This window comes from Enhydra lutris, unplaced genomic scaffold (assembly GCF_002288905.1).
Source record: "Enhydra lutris kenyoni isolate GAN:26980312 unplaced genomic scaffold, ASM228890v2 scaffoldscaffold6, whole genome shotgun sequence".
Classification (NCBI taxonomy): Eukaryota; Metazoa; Chordata; class Mammalia; order Carnivora; family Mustelidae; genus Enhydra; species Enhydra lutris.
This window is the reverse complement of record NW_019154090.1, coordinates 27,227,705-27,234,258: the sequence shown is the minus strand read 5'-3', so window position 1 is coordinate 27,234,258 and position 6,554 is coordinate 27,227,705. Positions and strand designations below refer to the sequence as shown.

The window sequence follows — 6,554 nt, the reverse complement described above, 5'->3', positions numbered from 1 at the left end:
GTTGCCTCCTCTTCCTCTCTTCTGAGATAAGCTCCATTAATAGTCTGTGGTAAATCCTTCCTGAACTTTGTCTAAAACTCTCTAACTCATATACATCTTACCCACTTTTAAATGTGTTTTTTAAATGTGTTCTGATCAAACTTTTGTTTCATCTCTTGCTTTTCATCACATAACAGTGTGACAGAGCCAGCTTTCCACGACAGGATAGTATATTGTCATTCTTTTTAACAGCTTTGCCACTGACTAGCTGTGTGACCCTGTGCAGGTTGCTTAACCTCTCTGGATCTTGGGTGGGCTTCATCCCTGAATGGGGATAAAAATGTCATTGCCACCCAGGGCTGTCATGAGGATTAAAAGAGCTCATACACATAAGGCCTCTTGCATAGAGTCTGACGAATACTAAGTGCTCCCAAAATATTAGCTCTGGTGGTTCACAGCTCCACATTTAGCTACATGATAACTTATCTAACCAGGTCCGGACGTATGATCACTTCATGTGGTGTGTTCGCAAAGTCAGCCACAACAATTCTGGCCATCCTGGTACACACGACTCTTCGCAGGATGACTTTGGTGTTTTTCTCTTCAAGAGATGAACGCTCTTTCTAACCTCCTTGAACCTGAGCTGGCCATGGGACAGGCTTTGCTCAATAAAATGCAGTGAGAGGGATGTTCCAGCCCTTTTGAGCCTAGGCCTTGAGAGGCCTTGCTGCTTTTGTTCCTTGCCTTTTGGAGGCCATCATGTGAGGAAGCCTGAGCTAGCTGCTGAAGAAGCCATGTGAGGGAGAACCCAGGCACTCAAGCCAACAGACCCGGGCAGCTGGCAGACACGTAAATGAAGCCAGTCAGCTTGCCATCGTGCTCACTGACCACAGATGTGGGAGTAAGATCGTGCACAGCAGAGGAAAACTGTCCTAGCTGAGACATGTCCAAACCACCAATCTACACCAGCAGAAGCAAATAAATAATTATTGGTTTAAGCCCCTCTGTACTTGGGGTGCTTTGTTAAGCAGCAGTAGAAAGCTGATATATTTAGGTTTGGTGCAGAGAGGATGACCTAGGTTGGAATGCAAGGTCTGTCACTGGGTCCCCTGGGTCATGTCTCATAATCTCTCTTAGTCTCGGTTTCCTCATCTGTGCAGTAGGCTACTTTTAGTTCCTACCTCATCAGGCTGATGTCAGCGTTAAATGAGATGGTGAACATTCACTGTGAGGCCCAGGGCAAGTACTTTAGCTCTTAAATGGGATCACTGCTACTGTTGTTTGAAGGAAGTCTCAACTGAGAGTTGTCATGTGGGGTGTCAGGAAGAATAAGTAATAAAGGAAACTGAGCTGGTCTTTTGGACCCTCCATAACTGGTTGAAACATTGGAGAATGGGAGCTTCTTGGGACAAGAGATCTATACCAGGCAGCCAGGGAGATGGCAGGGGTTGGGGCTCATTTCTGTCCTCTTTAATGGGAAGGATTATATGTGTGTGCCTGTGTGAACTCTCTGAATGAGGTCATGGATGGAAACTAGAACTGGGTGGAAGAAGGAAGAACTGACACTGTAGGAGGGGCTGAGACCACAGGAAGGTGGGAGGGCTAAGCCTTGGGCAATATCCCCACTCTCCTCACATGAAATCCCAGACTCCTTACCATGGCCTGAGTTCCCTGCCCACTTCTCCCATCGGATTCCTTACTCTCTCTCCCTCACTCACAGTGGTTCAGCCACCCTGGTCTCCTTCTTCAAACTTACCCAATGCTTCCCTGTCTCGGGACCTTTGTACTCACTGCTCCCTTCTCAGAGGGAACTTCCAAACCACTCAAGCTAAAGTGCTCCCCCATTTAGTCTTTTCCATAGCTACTTATCTTTTTCCTTCATGGCACTCATTGCTACCGGAAACTATGTTGTTTATTTCTTTGCTTACCCACGTATTATTTGTTTCTCACTTCAGAAAGTGAGCTCCACACGGAATTGGTGTCTGTCTCGCTCATACCCCAACCCCAGCACTTAGCACTGTGTCTGGCTCATAGCAAGTAACTAATAGCTGTGAACTGAATAAATATGAACAAAGGATCCATGACAGCTGGCTTGACAGACAAACAGACAAACAGACAAGATCCATGAGCCAAGTGGAAGGCCAGTCATTTCCTTAAAAACGTCTTCATGAAAACTTTGGGATCGTTTTGTCAAACCTTCTCAGTCCACAGGTGGAGAAACAGGCCTAGAGAAGAGGATCGACCCACCTTCCAGCACCCAGAAAGCCATTACTGTAGATTCTCAGCCCCTGGGGTCAAATGCTGCAGACCTGTCTGGCAGATAAGCCCAGAAAAGGTCACAGTCACCTCCTGGTGGTCATTGCTGCATGTCTGCAGTTGCGCCCATCCCCATATAGGGGAGGTGATTGTCTCTCCTCTGGGAGCAGAGGTGCCAGTGAGCTGACAAACTGTGAAAGGAGGGCTGGAGAGGGTGGGAGGGCCCATTCCTGGGCCAGGCAGCTATTCTGAGGCAGCGCAGGGGATAATAGCTGGTACCAAAATAACCCAGCCTCCTCACCCTTGTTCCAGCCCTCACACCTCTGCCCCACTGGAGGTGAGGCTAATACTTGAATTCCTCTCAGTAACACACCAGTTTTTTGCAGGGCCTGCAGAGAGGACAGTGATCATCATACCCAGCCCTGTCCACTGGGGGCTCACAGTCTGATGGAGGAGGCAGATTAGGGACCAGTCAGGCTTCTGAATGATGGTGCAAACGTTTGGGGAAGCTCAAGGCAGGGAAGAACCCCAGACGAAAGGATCCCTGAATTAATCCAATGGACATACGGAAGTTAGCTAGTTCAGGGGATAACAGTAACAGAAGTAACCGCCAGCGACAAAGGGAGGGAGGCAACACAGATAAGCTCCGGGAATAGCTGGCAGTTTTAGTGGGTAGAAGCATCAGAAATATGACAGGGGAAGGGCACAATAGGAGGTTAGAAAGGGGAGTGAGTGGGCTGTCCAATTTATCTAGGAATTTGGATGTGAAGAGAAGAATTTAGGCTATCTTCGGTGCACAAAGGAGGGCCTTGTAAGATTTTTATCCATGAGGACACCATGATCAGGTTTGCAAGATATAAAGTGCCCCGTGGCTGCTTTGGGGAGGTCATCTGGTCCGGGGGAGGGGGAGAAAGCGCAAACCAGAGGGAAGAAAAGCCTTTATTTTAATGGGCAGTTCTAAATAGGACTCCTGTAGGAGGCAGGAATTGGGTCTCAAGTCTCTATAGGGCTTGGATCATCACTCCCTCGACTCCAGCGTCGCACCACTCCGAGGGTTCAACTGTTTTCGTTCGTTTGTCACGAACTCAAAGTTTGAGCAGAGCAAATGTGCTGCTAGAACCCTAACCCTAGTCGAGGGGTCCGAGCAAGAGACTCCAACTCCCAAAATGCTTCGCTGTACAGCCTGCGGGTCGCGCATGCTTCAAGAAAGGCCTGCCGGCTTGTCGACTCGTCAGCTGGGGGAAGTGCAGGAAACATAGGGACCGCCATCTTAGCTTGGGACAAACCAATTGTACACCTACGGGAGGTTCTTCTTCTTTGCCTCGTCATTTCTTCACAAGTACTGAAATAAAATGCGCTTAATTACTGCAAATCTCTTTATTATGCTTTACATTGAGAATATCTTCCATTTTGTCCCCCACTTCGGAACCGCAACTGCAAGATACAATAGCACGTCCCAGCATGGCCGCACTCAGCCAGATTCCGCTGGGGGTGGGGTCGGAAGAGGTCCCGCCCCGCCTCCTGGTAGGAAGGGGGTTTCCGCTTCCGGCAGCGGCGGCCGCAGCCTCGCTCTGGTCCCTGCGGCTGGCGGCCGAGCCGTGTGTCTCCTCCTCCGCCGCCGCCATATTGTCTGTGTGAGGAGAGGGGAGAGCGGCCACCGCCGCTGCCGCTTCCACCACAGGTACGGTGGGAGCCGCCAGGCGAGATCGTTGGGTGTGGAGGTGGGCCCAGGATGGGACAACGCGGCGCGGTCTCCCCTCGCGCTCCCAGCGGACTCCGGAGCGGCCCGTCGCCTTCCCCTGCCCCCCCCCCCACCTCAGCCGAGGCCCCTGCAGCCCATCGGGGAGGCCTGGGGCCACCCTCCAGGACGGGGAGCGAGGCTTAGGGGGCAGAGGCTGATGTGAGGGTGGGAACTGGCTTTCGGGACTCCCGCTTATTGCGGGGGAGAGGGCTGGCCTGGGGCGGGGACTAGGGGGCAACTTGGAGGAGGGGGTTGCTGGAGGGGGAAGGGAGCTTGAGGGGTGGGGCCACTAGGGGATGCTGGAGGAGGGTGCCTAGGGGAGTGGCGCCTGCTGGGTAGGGTGGGGTGAACCCTCCCGCGGAGCGGAGCAGCTGGAGTAGGGGCCTTCTAAGGGTCCCTCTGGGCCAGGCTGGGCTTCCCACCTGCAGACTGGGGTGCAGAGGGGAGGGAACCCCTGGCGAGGTCTCTGGGGAGAAAGGGGGAGGGGACCACGAAGTGGGGCAGAATGGGTGGAGTTGGAGTTAAAGGTTAGTTGGGAGCCTAGGTGGAAGAGAAGTCTGTAGAATGAAAGCTTGGCCAACAGTATACATGTTAAGTTTGTGACCTTTTGAAAGAGTACGACTTTTATTTTCGTTTTGGTTATTTTGTTGTTTGTTATTTTGCAGCGTTGGAACGTTACTAGTCTAGGCAGGTGATGGGTGGAGCTTCAGTAGTTTGTTTTTGGAAAGCAAAGTCAGGGTCGGAAGAAGTCGCTTCTTGACTTTTGCTATTGTGGGAAGGGAAGAGTTCTGAAAAGAAGGTGGTAAATTAATTTGGTAAGACTTGATTACCTTTCCTACTGAGTTCTATGAGAAGGGCATGGGGGAGAGGACAGGAAAAGAAAACTAGAAAGGGACGATTTTTCTAGGAGTTGGGAAACTGCATTACATCTAAGGAGTGGCAATACAGGCTAGTGGTAAAGAACCAGAGTGCTTGGGTTCTCAAATATCAGTGCCATTACTGCTTAGCTGTGTGCCCTAATCTTTGTAATCCTTGGTTTTCCTATCTGTAAAGTGGGGGCAGTATTTCCTAGATCATACAGTTATGGTGAGCAGTAAATAAGATAATTTGTGTCAAGTGTTTACCACAGTGCCTGACAGGTAGTAAGTGCTTGATAGATTAAAGGAACTAGCTGGTATATTTGGGCTTTCTCTGTTCTAGGTAAAATTTGTGGTCAACAGTTTAACAGTAGGCAAGACTTCAGAATGTTACTTTTGTAGTAATTGTTGCAGTTTTTTCTTTTGTTGTAAATCAGTTGACTTAATTGGCTTGGTGGACCTTTGACTGAAAGACCAGTACCAATAACCTGATCTTTCCCGAGTCATTTAGAAAAACTTCACCTGCTGTTTTATCTGGACAGGTTTACCCTTCTGTGACTTTGAAATACTTACTTTCATGTGCCATTGGGGGAGGGTGTATGACTTCAAGAAAGAATGAAAAGATTTGAAGTTTGCTCAGATTGATTTATCAACTGGTACAAAGTTAGGTCACCCTGGGACAACTTTTGTTAAAACAAAAACATGCCCAGTTATGTTCTCTTTTATGGAATAAAGTAAGGAAGAGAGCATATATTTAAGGGGAATATTGGGTTATTTCTACGTAAAGGGATTATTGCCTTGCTGTCTGGGGATGAAACAAGTGGCGGCTTCTTTCCCACAGTGTATTTTTAGTTCTCCTGTTGCCTAGCCACTCTTACAGGGTGAATCTTTGATTTTACTCAGAACAGATATCTTTACTTCACAGTCTTTTGGAGAGAGGGGGAATTTTCTTCAGGAACTGAGTTTAAAGCCCTACATAGGGGTTGTGTTTATAGTAGGCAGAATGCCACCCCTCCCAAAAAAGATGTCCATACTTTAATTCCCAGGTTCTATAAATATGTTACATGGTAAAAGGGACTTTACAGGTCTAATTAGGGTTAGGAATCTTAAAATAGGAAGACTATTCTGCATTTCATGGGTAGGCCCAGCCTAATCACATGAGGCCTTAAAAGCGGAGAACTTTCTCCACCTGGGAGTCAAGAGAGGGCAAAAGGGTGAAATCAGAGATTCCAGTCATGAGAGGGATTCCATTTGCTGTTGCTAGAGGGGGCCACAGGGAAACATGAGAAGGAATACGGGCAGCCTCTAGTAGCGCCCCAGCTGACAACCAGCAAGGAAATGGAGACCTCAGTCCTACAACCATGAGAAACTGACCAACAACCTGAATGAGCTTGGAAGTGGATTCTTTTTTTTTTTTTTCTGTTTCTTCCCTTTTAAAGAGTTTATTTATTTATTTATTGACAGCACAAGTAGGCAGAGCAGGAGGCAGAGGGAGAAGCAGGCTCTCCACTGATCAAGGAGCCCAATGTGGGGCTCGATGCCAGGACTCTGGGATCGTGACCTGAGCTAAAGGCAGCCACTTAACCGACTGAGCCACCCAGGTGCCCCTTGGAAGTGGATTCTTGCCCAGAATTTCTAGCAGGGAATATTCCTTGATTTTAGCCTTGTGGGACCCTAAGCAGAAGACATAGCCACACCCAACCAGCTTCTGACCTACAGAA

At 49.0% G+C, this 6,554-nt stretch overlaps 1 protein-coding gene across 2 annotated transcripts in view; it reads left to right on the top strand.

Moving 5' to 3' along the window:
• Positions 1–3,823: 3,823 nt before the first annotated feature.
• The window catches only part of LOC111141414 (casein kinase 2 alpha 1), a 64,166-nt gene continuing 61,435 nt past the window's right edge, over positions 3,824–6,554 (top strand). For both annotated transcript variants that reach the window (XM_022493943.1, XM_022493942.1), the window contains exon 1: positions 3,824–3,916. The gene's annotated coding sequence lies outside the window, so the exon portion shown is untranslated. The remainder of the gene's footprint in view (positions 3,917–6,554) is intronic.